Raw genomic sequence first — 18,198 nt, 5'->3', positions numbered from 1 at the left:
CACTGCAGGGATTTGAGCAGAGTAACTATTCCTCTGATTTCAGTGGGGAGCCACAGCAGGGATTTGAGCAGAGGAGTGTCTGTACTCTTTAAACAACAGCTCCCTTTGTCCCCTCCCCCCAGCCCCTGGTAACCACCATTCTACTTTCCACTTCTATGAACTTGACTACTTTTAGCTACCTCATGTAAGTGGAATCATCCAATATTTTTCTTTTGGTTACTGGCTTATTTCATGAAGCATAATGTCTTCAAGTTTCATCCAGGTTGCAACATGTGACAGGATTTGCTTTCTTTTTAAGGCTGAACAATATTCCACTATATGTACAGACCACATTTTGTTTAGCCATTTATCTGTTGATGGACACAGGCTCTTTTCACCTCTTTGCTATGGTGAATAGTGCTGCTATCAAAATGGGTGTGCAATTTCTTTGAGACCCTACCTTCAATCTTTTGGATATACACCCAGATGCGGGATTGCTGAAACATATAGTAGTTCCATTTTTTTTAAATTGAAGTATAGTCAGTTACAATGTGTCAATTTCTGGTGCACAGCATGTTTCAGTCACACATATACATACATATATCCGTTTTCATATCCTTTTTCATTATAGGTTACTACATGGTAGTTCTATTTTTAATTTTTTGAGGAACTGTTTTCCATAGAAGTTGTGTCATTTACAGTCCCACCAACAGTGTACAAGACTTCCAATTTCTCTACATCCTCACCAACACTTGTTATTTTCTGTTTTGTTTTTATTCAGTAGTAGCCATCCTCATGAGTAATATCTCATTGTAGTTTTGATTTTCATTTCTCTAATAGTAATGTGGAGCACTTTTTCATTTATTTCTTGGCCATTTTACATCATCTTTAAAGAAACATCTGTTCAATTCCTTTATTCTTTTTTTGGTCAGGTTATCTGATTATTTGTAGTTGAAATGTAGGAGTTCTTTATATATTCTGGATATATCAGATACACGATTTGCAAATTTTTTCTTCCATTCCATTGGTTGTCTTTTCACTCTATTGATCGTATCCTTTGATGCACAAAAGTGTTAAAGTTTGATGTAGTTTCATTTCTCTCTTTTCACTTTTGTTGCCTGTGCTTTTTTGTTATATCTAAAAAAATCACTGCCATGTCCAATGTCATGAAGTTTTTCCTTTATGTTTTCTTCTAGTTTTCCAGTTTTTGGTCTTATGTTTATGTCTTTAATCCATTTTGAGTTAATTTTTGGATATGGCGGGAGATAGAGGCCCAACTTCAGTTTCTTGCATATGGATTTCCAGCTTCTCAGCGCAATCTTAGACTGTCCTTTTCACATTGAGTGGTCTTGACACCCATTCGAAGATCTTTTGACCACATATGTGATGGTTTATTGGAATTCCCTCATTTTTAATGTAAAATAATTGAACTATCTCTTTATTTGCCAAGCTCTTTAAAATCCTGCCTATAAATGGGCTTATTATTTTCCTACATAAAGACAACTATTTTATCAACTCTATTATGAATTTTCTCCCTGAAAGGAATTCTCCTGCCAGCTGTGAAAATTTTAGATTTTCCCCCTACTGTGACCCCTAGGAACCCAGTCTTCCCAGGCTGAAGTTTCTGTGTAAGTGTGTGAGAAACAAAACTGGGTAACAAACTAGTGGTTACCAATGGGAAGAGGGAAGCAGGGAGGGGCAAATTAGGGATATGGGATTAAGAGGTACAAACTACTATGTATATAATAGATAAGCAACAAAGATATATTGTATAGCACAGGAAATTATAGCCATTATCTTGTAATAACTTTTAATGGAGTATCATCCGTAAAAACACTGAATCACTATGCTGTACACTGAAATGAATATAAAATTGTAAATGAACTATACTTGAGTAAAAAATAGACAGGAACAAAAAAATAAAAAGTAAACTATATTCTCAAGTGAAAGCAACGATAAAATTAAAATTCCTGTGGTTGTAAGGTTTATCAAGTGTGCTAGCTCCCTGGGAATCCTTCAATTAAATTCTAAAAATCTTCATTGAGTGCCTACTATCAATTAATCAGCAAGTACTCCTCTAAATGGAAAAAGACTCTTGGGAAGTATTCAAGGAGAAATTCTGATTTCATAATTGCAAGTGTTCACCAAAGGGTTGGGGGGAGGTGGGTATCTTAAAAAATAGTTTCAATTGCAGGCTCTATTTAACTCAGATTTTTAAAAAAATATTTGGGAAAGGTGGAAGGAGGGAGACAACCAAGCACAAGCAAAATGATACTGATTTGTAAGAAACAGCAGGAAGTCCAAAATCTAGTGTTCTTGGAGACTTGCCTTGTGAGATGTAGCATCAAATAAAGAAGGAAGAGGGAGGCCACAAGTTCAGACAGAACTGGATGCACTTGGGAATCTGAGTCTATTTCCTTATCTGTAAAATGGATATAATGACTCTTCCTAGAGAGACTGGGGTCACATCAGATAAAGTCCCTGGTGCTAAGTAGTCACTCAACAGATTCCCCTTCCTCCCCCAACAGGCCTCACCTTACAGACATTTTTATCAATGACTTGTCTGAAGTCAAGGATACGTTCACTTGAGATCACAAATGATATGAAACTCAAAGAGTAGGAACTATATTGGATGAAAGTTCAAGTTCAGAAAGGTCTCCTACTACTTGCTATGTGATCTGTGGCATGTGTTAAGCAATTTGAACCTCAGTTGGCTTCATCTATACAATTAGGATAATTATTTTTGCCAATTTTGCAGATTAGGGTGAAGAGCCAATCATATCAGCTTTGTGAAAGCTTATCTAAACCATAAGGCACTGTATAAATCAGTGGTCGCTCAAGGGTGCCATGTTTATATGTGTGAGTGGTGCACTGCACAAAGGACTGCATTTAAAGGTACCACTCACTTCATAGACATCAAAGATTTGTATTCTAGGGCAACAATTTTCTGACTGGTGGCAAAAAAAGTGCCTTGTGCTACAAAATTGGTACATTGAATGATTTTCCACAGAAGATAGTAAAGTATCTTGAAAGGGGCTGTATTTTTTTCTAATTTTTTTCCACAAAAGCACTTTGTAGGCTAGCAGTGTCCCTGTGGCCATTTATCCCAACTATCTCCAAAAGACAGAATAAAACTATTTCATAAAAACAATGGAGAAGAGTATTAGTGACAATTATAACTTTGAAAATAAAATGAATGGAGTAAGCTTCCTGTCCCCTGGGGTATTCAAGAAAAGACTGACTCACCATTAATGAAGGACATTATATTAAAAAATCTCTAGATCTTCAGACTATACTACAGCTACAGATAAAGCTACAGTAATCAAAGCAGCATGGCACTGTCACAAAAAGAGACACATAGATCGATGGAGCAGGACAGAAAGCCCAGAATAAACCCAGGCACTTATGGTCAATAAATCTTCGACAAAGGGGGCAAGAAAACACAATGGAGAAAAAGGCAATCTCTTCAATAAGTGGTGCTGGGAAAACTGGACAGCTACATGAAAGAGGATGACATTAGAACACTCTCTAACACCATACACAAAAATAAACTCAAAATGGATTAAAGACCTAAATGTAAGACCAGATGCTATAAAACTCCTGGGGAAAGGATGCTCTTTGACATAATCACAGCAATAATTTTTTGTATCCATCTCCTAGAGTAGCGGAAATAAGAGCAAAAATAAACAAATGGGACCTCATTAAACTTAAAAGCATTTGCACAACAAAGGAAAACATAAACAAAATGAAAAGACAACCAACAGAATGGGAAAAAAATTTGCAAAAAATGTGACTGACAAGGAATTAATTTCCAAAATATACAAACACTCAATATCAACAAACAAATAAACAACCCAATCCAAAAATGGGCAGAAGACCTAAACAAAGATTTCTCCAAAGAAGAAATACAGATGGCTAAGAGGCACATGAAAAGATGCTCAACATTGTTAATTATTTGATAAATGCAAATCAAAACCACAATGAGGTTATCACCTCATAACAGTCAGAATAGCCATCCTCAAAGAAATAATAAATGCTAGAGAAGGCGTGGAGAAAAGGGAACCCTCCTACACTGTTGGTGGGAATGTACATTGGTGGAGTGACTGTAAAGAACAGTACGGAGGTTCCTTAAAAAATTAAAAATACTTACTACATGATCCAGCAATCACACTCCTGGGCGTATATCTGGAGAAAACTCTAACTTGAATAGATACATACACCCCAGTGTCCACTGCAGCACTATTTATAATAGCCAAGACATGGAAGCAAGCTAAATGTCCATCAACAGATGACTGGATAAAGAAGATGTGGTATGTATGTGTATATGTGTATGTATATATATATACATGTATATACACACAATGGAGTCAGTCAAATTCTCCACGAAATTATGGGAACTGAAACAGAGGATCGACATTGTGGGTGCTGAGAGAGAACAGAGAGCATTTCATGGGAGAAGCAACTCTAGAGAAAAGGGTCTGGAGAGCAGATGGACGACTAGGAGATCTCCAAGAGTTGGGTCTTTACAGTTAATTTCTCATTTAAATCACCAGTATTTTCCTTCCAAAACAGAACCAAAAGCAAAGGGGACAACTGGAGCATAAAATCTGGGCAGGACAGTGGTCATCCTGGAACAATTAAGATACAGGTAAGATGAGAAGTGTCTGGATAAAGTTTCCACCTTCGTCCCCAAGCCAGGTGTATTTTAAAAGCATCTTTATCACAGCCACCCCTCTGCTACGGCAAACCTCAAAGCAGGCTCAGACCTGACCAGTATCAGAACGATCTCAAGTACCTGTCAAAAAGGCAGATTTGGGGGAGATGGGGGCTTCATAGCAGATCTTCCAAAGCAGAATGGCTAGTGTTGGGGGCCAGGAATCTTCACCTTAACCAAAATTCCCCAAGGAGATGAAATTGAGAGTCAGGGAGGCAGGTGGCACAAACCCTTCCCTGTGAGAGAGAGAGATCACTGAAAACAGAATAAAGACTCACCATCGGGTGAAGGGCAATGAATTGGAACAACAGGAAGAAAATATGAAGAAGGAAAGCTTTCTGTTTCCCAGCATTGTGGCCACTGCTGAAAGGAGCCTTGAGAAACATGTGTCGCTCATAGATATTTAGCCTTCTTAGATTTCTGTCTTCAGACCCAAACTTTTGTGTTGCCAACTACTTGGCTATCTTCAAAATAGAAAAAGGTGGGGGGGTTGGCATAGGGGTATAGCTCAGTGGTAGGGTGCCTGATTAGCGTGCACAAGGTCCTGGGTTCAACCCCCTATAAATAGATAAATAAACCTAATTACCTCCCCCAAAAAAATAAAAAATAAAAATTAAAAAAAATAGAAAAAGGACTGTATTTCGCTCTGAAGCAGTATCACTTTAATCATTCCATCCTTTCTATAGCCATGGGGGAAATATGTATTACTTGCAGGTAGGGGAAGAGTAGCCACAGCATTTAAAGGGAGCAGATACCTCCTTAAGCACACGGTCATCTCTTCACCAATGGCTGCTGTAAATTCCCGGCAGATTGTAAGAAAAGCAGTAACAGTGATGCTCACTGGATATAGCTTAAAAGGCTTTTAGTTAAAAAGAAAAAGAAAAGGAAAAGAAAGAAAGCAACAACTATATTACTATGCCTGCCATTTTGAAATTCTATTCCAGATGGGCACTTGAATATGGCTCAGGATTCAAAATACCTTTTAAAATCCTTTAAAGTTTCAGCACTTCTTGCTAGCACCATCTGCGTAGAGGAACACTGTTTTCACATTACCACATTGTACCACACCTATCTAGAGTATTTTGCTTCTAACAGGTGTGGCCTTGGCCACACCTAAGTCTCTTTTTGTTTTCAACCCAAGTGGGAATTTCGTGGCTGGAGACCAATTCTTTTCATTCTTTGGAGCTTCATCAAGATTAGCTGAGCTACTTTTTCAAACCTAGGCTTCCTCCCACTCGGCTGGGCATCTAATGGGGGCTACTTTCCAGGGCCATAAAGAAACTTCTGTGTCTTTCTCTTCCTTTCACTTCTTTAAATTTCATTTCATGGTTCATTTTCTTAGAAGATCCCACCTGTTTTTCAAACTCTCAAGCCAACGCTTGAGTCATGCAGTCTCCCAGGGTAATTTTTATGTGTGTTTAGCTTTAAACCAAAGTTCACAGCATTGGCTACACATCAGAATCACCTGGGGGGAGCTTTTTATAAATTACTGATGCCAGGGCTCTCTTCCAGGCCAATTAAACCAAAATCTCCTGAGGTGATTCCCCAGCAAGATATAGACAAGCTTGTTCTAAAATTTATATGTAAAGGCAAAGGACCGAGAATAACTAGGGCAATTTTGAAAAAGAAGAATAAATTGGAAGGAGTCACTCCACCTGATATTAAGGCTTATATATAAATAGCCAAGTAATCAAGATGGTGTGGGACTGATGGAGGAACAGATACACAGATCAACGGAACAGAAGAGAACTCAGAAGTAGATTCACATAAATATGCCCAACTGACTTTTGACAAAGATGGAAGAACAATTCAAGTGAGAAAGGATAGCCTTTTCAGGAGATGGTACCGGAACAAACAGACATGCACAGGCAAAAACTGAATCTGAGACTAAACCTCTTATCTTATACAAAAATTAACTCCAAGTGGTTCACAGACTTAAATATAAAACTATAAACCTTTCAGAAAAAAAAGTAAGAGAAAACCTTCAGGACCTCGGGCTAGGTGAAGCGTTCTTAGGCTGGATGCCAAAAGCATGATCCTTAAAAAAGATTTTGGATCTCATTGAAATTAAAACTTTTTACTCTGTGAAAGACCCTTAAAGGAGAATAAAAAGACAAGCTACAGAGTGAGATAAAATATTCACGAACCAAATATCCAACAAGAGTTGTTTCTAGAAAAATATAAAGAACCCTGAAAACTCATGATAAAAAGTGAACAATCCAATTTTAAAATGGGTCAAAGTCATGAAAGGACATTTCGCCTAAGAGGGTGTATAGATGGTGAATAAGCACATGAAAAGTTGTTCAACATATTTAGCAATGAGGGGACTGCAAATTAAAACCATGAAATATCACTATACCCCTACCAGAATGGCTAATTAAAAAAAAAGAAAAAAGAAGGCACTAATGAACATATCTACAAAATGGAAACAGACAGACATAGTAAACAAACCTATGGTTACCGGGGGGAAAGGGGTGGGAAGGGACAAACTGGGAGTTCAAAAGTTGCTAATATTAACTACTATATATAAAACAGATTTTAAAAAACAAATTTCTTCTGTATAGCACAGGGAACCATATTCAATATTTTTAATGAAATCTTTAACCAAAAAGAATATGAAAACGAATATATGGATATATATACGTGACAGGGACATGATGCTATACATCAGAAATTGACACATTGTAACTGATTATACTTCAATTAAAAAAAAGTGACACCATCAAATGTTGGAAAGAATGGGGAGAAACGACCACTCATACATTCTTGGTGGGTGTGTAAGATGGTACAGCACTCTGGAAAATAGTTTAACAGCTTTTTATAAAACTAAGCATGTACTTACCATATGAGCCAGCAAGTCCATACCTGGTTATTTATTCCAGAGGAATGAAAACTTAGGTTCCCATTAAAACCTGCACATAAATGTTTGTAGCAGCTGTATTCATAACAGCCCCAAACTGGAAACAATCCAAATCTCCTTCAGTGGGTGAATGGTAAAACAGACTGGGAAACACCCACCCCATGGGTACGATACAACAATAGGGAACCAACTGTGGATACATCAACAGCTTAGGTGGATCTCAAGGGAATTATGCTGAGTGAAAAAAAGCCAGCCTTAAAACATCACATACTATATGATCCCATTTACATAACACTCTCGAAGTACCAAATTACAAGGCTGGAGAACAGATCAGTGGTTGCCAGGGATGAGATGTGGGAGAGCAGCATGAGGGAGCATTACCCCGTGGTGATGGCATAGTTCTGTATGTATATTGTGGTGGTGGTTTCACGATTCTATGCATGTGCTAAAATGCACAGAAACACACACACATAAGCGTATATAACACTCATGAAATCTGAATCAGCTCTTGTACACTGTACCAATATAATTTTCCTAGAGTTGATATTGTATTATATTTAACGCAAGATTATCATTGGGGGGTTTATCATTACACAGGCTCTCCCTGTAGATTTTTTCCCAATTTCCTGTGAATTTATAATTATTTCAAAGTAAAAGTTTTAAGCAAGAAAAAAAGTGCATTAATAAAATGCTGGTATTTGGGCCCTCTTCCAGGCAAAGTAGATGAAAATCTCCTGGGGTAAGACAGGCCACTAGTATTTTTTAAACCCTCTCCAGATTATTCCAGTGTGCACTCAGGGTTGAACCACAGTTTTAAGCGAGCGTGGATTTCCAAAAATATGTAAATTACAAAGATGATAACTGTCTTTATTAAAAGACTGTTTACAATAGCAAATTGATCGTAGGCAGTTTTTTCAAGAAGTCATCCGTCTAAATCACTTAAGAAATCTAATTTACACATCATCTTTTAGGAACACGCATGTCTAGCGTTCATGCTGAAGCATGTGATCAGTGGTAAGGAGCTATTGCTATAAAGGAAAATGAGTAGTTTTAAATAGACGTATTATCTGCAAGTGAGTGTTATCTTTCGTGGTCATCTTTGGAAATATTACCATTATGAGCACAGTGTTCAAAATGGTACTAGAATTTCCTTGTTACAATGCCTCAGATTCATCCCTAGTATTTGCAAAGCCTGGAGCAAGAGTGGAAATTCAGTTCCACATAGCATGTGTATTAATAATTAAAAGTTATAAATCAAACCAACAATTAAATAAAATATGCTCTATTCTTCTCATCTGACAAATATACTTTTGTAGTAAAAAGAAAAATACTGCCTGTAAAGCCGTGGTTTTTTATATGTCTAAAAGTCAGTAACTGAGTTTAACTATCATTTGCATAAGTTTGTATATTTTGCTCATAGGTTAGCAAACTTGGATAAGTAAAAAAATAAAGACATATAATTTATAAATTCATTTCAGAATTTTTCTTTTCATTTACTACCTCTTAGGAAAAAAAAATCACTGGCTATGTGGTGCTAATCAAGATTTTCACATAATTTGTATTCTATTGATGCTAGTGATTTAAAGGATTAAAAAGTCAAAAAGTATTTGTAATCAAAGTATTTATTATTTGAATGCATTTTCATAAAAATGTAAATTAAAGTAACAGTTAAAAATCAAAATGTTACAATTTTTACATGTGTACTTTCCAAAAAAGTCATTTTTCTTCCGAACTTTTAAAATCATTTACTGAGATACTGGGAGGTTACAAATTACAATGAACGAATATTAAAATTTAAATCAAATTATTTGAAGTTGGCTTTTTTGAGATTTTAAACAAACATTATTAAATATTTATAAAAACACAACCACTCACAATTTTAGTCTTCAGTGTCCATCTACTAGCTAATGTAAAGAATTAGAATCATACTGCATACACGTTACATCCAGACCTACATCTGTATTTATAAGTCATATGAATTACTCAATATTGCAAAATCTTCCTCAGCTACCATGTGTAATTCTTGTGAACAGTCTCCTCCATCACAAATTGCAACATAAAGAGGGGCTGAAAATACACAGTGAACACTACCTGGGAAATGAATCTTCCTTCAGGAAGAATCTATTTTATGCAGCTCTCTGAGAAACTGTATTTGACTAGTTTATTAATTTCTCTTAATGGCTACTGCTTGCAGTCGCCTGACTCTCCAAAGTGGTGTTGGCAGAGGTACCACCTCACAGCACTGGGGTCTGAACAGTGTTAATCATGGGGGCAGATGATTTATGGATGTGAGTTACTGTACCAGTACTGAGCACTAGACTCTGAGCAATAGAGGCTCCACATGTCTTCATTCTTTAGTGCATTTGTGATATATGCAGTGCCCTCTAAATCATGGGCCCAATATCTGGGTCCTCTTACCCAGAACTAGAGTCAGTCTGGCCACATACATAAAATAAGTCTCATTTTATTGTTTATATCTTGGTTGTGCATGTGACCCATTGGATTACCAACTTTATCTACCGCCCTGGGATCAAGGTAACTTCTGTTCTAAAAATTATGCCTGTCCACAAACGATGGTCTTTTTACCATAGAAAGATTTCCAAAGAATATGCCAGAGACTCAAAAGAAGAATCCAAAACAATTTGATCAGTGGCAGCATTCCTGGAATATCAGTGTAAATTCATAAGGTAAAGCACTACTAAATAAAAATATTTATTTGTTTATTACATGTCGTGTCATTTTTAAACGCTATCTTGAAAGCTCAGGAGCGCATGGCTACCACCCTGCAGAAACTGGATGAGTCTCAGAGAGCCCCTGTGTTCTCTGTTTTTATGTGGGGTTTCAGAAAAATTCCCTTTGCCACTACTGTCATCTCCTTTTGCGTTCTTTCCATTATTTTTCTGTACACATTATTTCCCACAATTGTCATTATAAGTATATACATAAAAATTGTATATTCTAATCATCAACAAAGAGATAATCTACAGAATGGAAAAAAAATTTGCAAATCATATATCTAATAAGGGGTTAATACCCAAAACATATAAAGAATTCATACAACACAACGGCAAGAAACAAATGACTCAATTAAAAAAATAGGCAAAGGAGATGAATAGACATTTCTCTAAGGAAGACATACACTAGGCCAACAGGTACATGAAAAGGTGCTGGACATCACTAGTCTCTAGGGAAATGCAAATTAAAACCTCCATGAGATAACACCTCACACCCATTAAAATGGCCATCGTAGAAAGGTAAGAGATAAAAAGTGCTGGCTGGGATGTGGAGAAAAGGGAACCCTTGTTCACCATTGGTGGAACTGTAAATTGGTGCCACTACTATGGAAAACAATATGGAGGATCCTCAAAAAAAAATTAAAAATAGAACTACTATGCTAGCAATTCCACCTCTTGGAATGTATCCAAAGGTAACGAAAACACTAACTTGAAATGATACATACACCCCCATGTTCACAGCAGTGTTATTTACAATAGCCAAGGATGGAAACTACCTGAGTGTCCATCAATGGATGAATGGATAAAGTTGTGGCATATATACATACACATACACACACACACACACACACACACACACACACACACACACGATGGAACATAGCATAGCCATTTTTAAAAAACAAGGAAATCCTACCATTTGCAACAACATGGATGGACCTTAAAGGCATGTGCTACAACCTCATAGAGAAAGGGATCTGACTTGCGGGAGAGGGATTGCAAGAAGATGGTCAAAAGGTCCGAACTTCCAGTTCCAAGATAAGTAATTACTAGGGATGGAATGCACAACACGATGACTAGAGCTGCCACTGCTGTATTATATACAGGGAAGCTGTTAAGAGTAAATCCTAAGAGTTCTAATCATAAGGAGAAAAAATTTTTTTTCTTTATTCTTTTCTTTTTTCTTTTCTTTTTATTGTATCTATCTGAGAAGACAGATGTTAGCTGAACCTATTGTGGTACTCATTTCACAATATATGTAAACCAAACCATCAGGCTGTACACCTTAAACTTACGCATTGATGTATGTCAATTATTTCTCAATAAAACTGGGAGGGAAAAGCCTCTAACGCTGTCAGCCCTCTCCCCAAACAAAACAAAGAGCATACAAACAAAAAAAACACTAGCAGGATTCCTGGAGTACATGAAGACTTTTTGCCACTGAAAATTACCTGGCCCAAGACCGTATACTGGTTCCCACATTTTTTTAACATCACTGTGCTTGCTGATTAGATGCTCTTTCAAGCTGCCTGAGTAAGATGCTGAGGTCCCAAACGGCTGTCAGCCTTATCATCACTAGCCCTGAAGGGCTCCTCTGGAAAGAACTTCTCACACTTGACACGTCCCTGCTCTTTGCAAATTATTTTAAATGACTTCTTAATTGGAAGCACTACCTCACTCATTGCTGATGAAGCAGGCAGGAGCTGCAGAGCCGTCAGGAGATCGTGATGGTGCTGATTCCCCTTTTCCTCTCTGAGGACCCCTGTTTCTAACTGAAGTGCTTGTGTCTACTCTTCAGCCAGTCTTGTGTTCTTTACAATAAAACGTGAATTATTTATCTCTAGGTTGTGGATTTTTGCAGGCATCAGAAAACTCAGCTCTAGTTATCCTTATTTAATGATTTTCCTTCTCTACCAATGACTTCTGACAGGCATAGAGAAGAGATTATTTCTTTTGGGAAGAATTATCTATGTAGTTTGTCTGCAATCCACACAGAGTTTCCTGTATGTTGTGGAAAGGTATTGAGTAATTTAACATTAGGAAAACTTCTGGTGAAAACTCAGTAAGAAAGCATCGCCAAATTCAAATTTTTCCCACACTAGTTAGGAAAATATAGAACTCAGCCTACCTTCATTAAGAATTTGCTTAGATCAACTATACCTCAATAAAAAAAATGTTAAATAAGAAAAGAGAAGTATTTGTGAAAGAGATAAATGAATGAATAAATAATAAAACTACCATTCCAAAGGAATTTTGAAAAGAATTTGTTTAAATTTTTCAAAACTGTTCAAAATTTCGTTCAAAATTTTGGTTAATGAATTTCTTAAATTAAAGAAATAATTAGTGCTTGCTTCAGCAGCACATACACTAAAATTGGAATGATACAGAGAAGATTATCATGGTCCCTGCGCAAGGATGACAAGCAAATTCGTGAAGCATTCCATTTTTTTTTTGAGATTTGCAGATTAACTACTATATATAAAATAGATAAACAACAAGGTTAAACTGTAGAGCACAGAGAACTATGTTCAATATCTTGTTGTAACCTATAATGAAAAAGAATATGGAAAGGAATCGATGTATGTACATGTATGACTGAAGCATTACATTGTACACCAGAAACTGACACATTATAAACTGACTATACTTCAAAAAATTTTAAAAAAATAATTATATATTCTTATTAGCCACTGAAGTTCTTTCTGGCTCTGCTCATTTTACTTGTTTGAGCAATACTTTGCAAGCTACAGATATGCCCAATTATTTTCTGAGAATTATTTTTTCAAGTACTTAAAGGGAAAAAAATGAAGAAAAAAGTTGTATAAACTTAAAATTGTTCAAGATCTATACACTGAAAACTATAAAACACATAAAAACAAAGAAAAATTAAAGAAGGTTTAAGGGGACAAATGGAGAGGTTATACCTCGTTCATGAATTGGAAGACTCAATATTTGTTAAGATGGCAGTTCTTCCCAAATTGGTCTGCAGATTCAACAGAATTCCCGTTTAAATTCCAGTTCTCTTTTTGTCAAAATTTATAAGTTTTTTTTAATCTTATATGGAATTGCAAAAGAACTAAAATACCCAAAGCAATTTTTAGAAACAGCAAAGTTGGACATTTGGAGGGAACAGTAGCACAGTGGGCCTTGGTGAGCTGGAGCCCATGCTGCTGGTCACACGCCTAGCCACCATCTTTGCTACTGTGGCCACTCCACTGCTGTGCCCAGTTCCAGGATGGCCAATGACAGAAGGCCGCTAATGTCAACTGGCCAGAATCATCTTGCCTACTTGGTTGTTTAGCGCATCTCCGATGACTGATACATTCTGATGGGTATTGACGTGATACCAAAATCTTCATATTTTGTGCCCATTTTTTTATGCCCAGCCATATGCCTCTAATCCAGACCACCTTCTTGCCAAATTTCCAGTCCTTTTCTTTCCAAGCTCCATCGCCATCTCTCTTAAGTAAGTAAAGTAAATGTAAAACTTCCAAAGATAATTATGAAGTGAGGGGCTTTGAAAAGAGCATAACCTGTAGCATCTGGGCATACTTGGGTTCAAATCCTGGCTCTTCCATTTACTAAGTGACTTCCGTCAAGTTATTTAAACCTCCTAGCCTGTTTTATTCCTTTTTTTAAACTGAAGTATGATTGATTTACAATATTGTGTTCATTTCAGGTGTACAGCAAAGTGACTCAGTTATATATTTTTTCAGATTATTTTCCAAGTTATTACAAGGTATTGAATATGTAGTAAATTGTGCTATGTAGTAAATCCTTGTTGCTCATCTGTTTTAGTTATAGTAGTTTGTACCTGCTAATCCCATACTCCTAATTTATCCCTCCCCTTTCCTTTCCCCACTTGTAACCATAGATTTTTTCTACATCTGTGAGTGTATTTCTGTTTTGTAAATAATTTCATTTGTATTAAGTTCTAGATTCCACATATAAGTGATATCATGTAATATTTGTCTTTCTCTGACTGACTTTACTTAGTATGACAATCTCTAGGTTCATCTATGTTGCTGCAAATGGCAATATTTCATTCTTTTTTGTGGCTGAGTAATATTCCATTATATATATTGGAATATAGACAATTATATATATGTATACATGTATATATGTATAGAATGGAATACACACACACACATACAACACCTTCTTCAACCAACCATCTGATGATGGACATTTAGGTTGCTTCTATGTCTTGGCTGTTGTAAATAGTGCTGCTATAAACATTAGGGAGCATGTGTTGTTTTGAATTAGAGTTTTCATCTTTTCTGGATATAGCTCAGGAGTGGGATTGCTGAATCATATGGTTGCTCTATTTTTTGTTTTTTAAGAACACTCCATACTGTTTTCTGTAGTGTTGAGCCTGTTTTCTTATGATTAAAAAAGTGAAACTCCCTATCTTAAAGAATGGTGTGAGAATCAAACAAGATAACGCACGCAAAGAAATGCTGACCACAGTAACCGTCTCATGAAAAGCACTCAGTCTACCACACTGGGTAGTAAGAACAGCCCTCATCTCTTTTACAAATTTCCCTGAAACTATATCTGATAGCTATAAGGGACCCCAAGGCTAGCACGTAATAAACTGTACTTGGCAGTGTTGTCAAATCAAAAAATGCTAGTGGGATATTTGGACATTTTCTAAACTGCTTTCCCATAACCACCATCCTTTTTGGTAAAGCTTTCTGCAGCTCAATCTCCTGCCTTCTCATCAAAAGCATACTACGAGACAGAGGAGGACAAGCTATTAGCAAAAGATGGTCAGATATCCTAGTTGGATACCATACATTTGGCCCTTCTTCCCTGAATCTCTGAAAACCTAAAATTGATGGGGAAAATATATGAGAGGTTCCTCCTAGCTTTGTGGGTAGGACACCTTTCTTAGACTCTTGGAAAAGACATTCTTGAGTCCTCCAATAGCCAAATCACCTCAGAAGGCATCTAGCCAATGCCTACTGGTAAGGGAAACTGTACTGAAGGAAGATGACTCAGAGCCCCTGCCATGCACGATGCCATCAACAAGACATCAACAAGCTTTGGGGATGCTAAAGACGGGAGAAATTCTTGCCTCCAAATTTCCTGATCCTCTACCAGTCACTTTCCCTATCTCCATTAATTGGTTGGAAGTCCTAGTCACTCTACACTGTCATTTTCGTGGTGTCACTTCCCCAGCGGTAAATCAAAACACTGATATAGGAGTGGCTCTGCAGAATGATTTGAGGACTTATAAAAATGATCAAGGCTTCATAAAGCTTGCGTACAGGTGTTTTATGATGAGGCATTTCAAACAGACAATAAAGAGGGGAGAACAAATTCACAGCCTCTTAGTCACCACCGTCCAGATTGCTCTCATTTTCCCCGTGTTTGCTTCAGATGTTTTTAAGGAAATAAAACGTCACACACGTGGCTGGAGCCCTCTTTATAGCTCTTTTGGAAGTTACAGTTTTTGTTACTATTCTTTACACTTTATAAATACCACCTTGTGAGCACGGTAGTAATAAATCTGAGAACAGTCTTTAAAGGCAAAGTGAACTTTTTCTCCGCCTACTGCGACAGGCTTTCATTTACCAGTTTCAGGGTATGTTTTCCTTCTCATTTGTAGGGCCATTTAAAAAAACTTTTTTCAGAGGGTCTCAAACTCAGAATTAGGATGCCTTGTGCTATTAGGTTGTGAACCAAAAACAGATCTAAATATGCTTTGAAATTTTTACCTGCTTTCAATCTAAGTTATCAAAGTTTAAAATTCTCAAAGAGGTGGAGAGGGAATAGCTTAGTGGTAGAGCGCATGCCTAGCACGCACAAGGTCCTGGGTTCAGTCCCCAGTACTTCCATTAAGAAAAAAAAAGAAGATAAATAACTAAATAAAAATCTAATTATCTCCTCCCCCCAAAACAACAACAAAAAATAAAATAAAATGCCCAAAGGGATCATGAAAAGCTTGTATAATTTCACAAGTGAAGGTATTTGATTTTATATTTTATTGCCCTCATAGACTAGCCACTTAGAATCACAAAAATCCCTCCAAAAATAACTGATTGTTTCTTGCCCAAGTGACTCTCTTTCTATTCAACTGACTTTTTACTTATTTCCATCAAAATTGGAAAGTTTACTTACGTACCAATTCATTCAAATTTACATAACTCAGAGCAAGAGCCCAGCAAATGTCATAAATTATGTATTTTTAGTCATTACCTATATTTTAGTTAGCATCTAGATTTTTACATTCTAGAAGACTCAGCTGTCTAGAAGTTTAGAAGCTTTTTTGTTATTTTCCAAGGACCCATATGGAAAATCCAGACTTCCTCACCTTCCCCTTAAGTTCCTTAATTCAAATTACTCTTTGATGAAGTCTTTATACCTGTTCTTCTGGAAGGAAACCTCCCTCTTTCCTCATCGAGAGGAACTGTTTTCAAAGAGCAAAACAACTCATAATCTTCCCAAGATATCCTTCCCTGAGAAGTCCTTAAACCTTCTCAACCATACAGAAGTATCTTCTTTTCCTCCCAGACGGGAAGTCCTGTAAGACTTCCCACCACTTTTAATTCGTTATTCCATTCCACCTAGTACTAACGCTATTTGTGAACGAGTCCTATAGTCCCTTGCAGACATTGGCTATCGCAAGGGATGGGCCTGCTTGTTACCCATTCCTTTTCTCTTCCATAGCACCTAACTCAGTGCTTTACCCAGAGAATAATGAACAAAAGAATGAATGACCAAATAAACAAACATGTCAGTTTGGGGACAGCATCTCATTCATCCCCGTTCAGTCTTGGTTACATAAGAAAAGATGCCAAACAGTAAGAACATGCTCCCTGGCTGCATCGTGCAGGTTAAGTGGTGCCCAAGTTTGGGAAGAATGTGACCTTGGGGATCGGATTCTTGCCTTTTCTAATCCTAACTCTGCCACTAGCCAGTCAGGAAACCACTGATTAAATGACATTTTTCTCTTAGACTTGCCTTCCCTTTCTCTAAAGCAAGGAGAGTAATACCTATCTTGCAACAGTATCTGAATATCAAGTAATAGAGCAGGAGAGAGCTATGCCTTGCTCTCACAATAAAGAAACAGTAACTATATGTGAAGGTGCCTGGAGAGGGTGCTTGCTTTGGAAAGATGGAAGGTCCAGGCTCCGGATCTGGCTCTGCCACAGGCTGACAGGCTGTGCAACCCCCAGGAAGTCATTCACCCTCTCTGGGACTTGGTTTACTCATTAGTGAAATGGAAAAGTGGTATGCGTGATATTTGAAGCCTCTCCCAGCTCTGCGATTTAGAAAACAAATGTTTAATGTATCAACTCATTATCACAGTATGTCTGGGTTGTCTCTTTTTCAAAACAATATCACAGTTGACAAATTCATAGTAACTACTACTTCTAAATTTTGTTTCCCACATGAGAAAAATAAGAAACCAGCTTTAAAAAAAAAACCTATGCATCTTTCAGAAGAGTATTTAACTGCCTTTATATATGACACCATCCATTGAGAGTATTTTTGCTTCAACATATTTTTGCTGAATGAAGGAATGAATAATGCTTTGGTGGGTGTTTGCCAAAAGTTCCAGGAATAATCATTCATTTCTCTACCAGGCTTGATTCTTTATAAACAGATAGATTAGCTTTTTTTGTTTTCCTCCTCAAATTGGCTTTGAGTCACTGATATGATTCACAACTTTCAAAAACAGGTTGAACCTGAAATTACCCTGGCAGGAAATGAGCTAAGGAACACAGTTCAGGTGAAAAGGAGATGACCCCCACCAGAAAAAAAGGTCATTCTTCTTTTCATTTTCTGGTTCCCAATGTGCAATGAGGAAATGTCAACACATAGCTTTATTCTCATCTCTCTGATCACATTGGTTGAAATAGTAAAAAATCAAATGTGAGGTACAGAGCAATTAAATCACC

General features: G+C 37.0%; 1 protein-coding gene and 1 non-coding gene across 3 annotated transcripts in view; one reads left to right on the top strand and one right to left on the bottom strand.

The window, feature by feature from the left end:
* The window catches only part of MBOAT1 (membrane bound glycerophospholipid O-acyltransferase 1), a 186,722-nt gene that overhangs the window by 80,868 nt on the left and 87,656 nt on the right, over nt 1-18,198 (bottom strand). The window lies entirely within an intron of this gene.
* On the top strand, nt 12,632-12,738 carry LOC116284521 (U6 spliceosomal RNA). Its single transcript, XR_004194308.1, has one exon. It is a non-coding gene; the product is annotated as a U6 spliceosomal RNA (small nuclear RNA).

Source organism: Vicugna pacos, chromosome 20 (genome assembly GCF_048564905.1).
Source record: "Vicugna pacos chromosome 20, VicPac4, whole genome shotgun sequence".
Classification (NCBI taxonomy): Eukaryota; Metazoa; Chordata; class Mammalia; order Artiodactyla; family Camelidae; genus Vicugna; species Vicugna pacos.
Note: the sequence above shows the minus strand (reverse complement) of the source record. Positions and strands in the feature narration are given on the sequence as shown.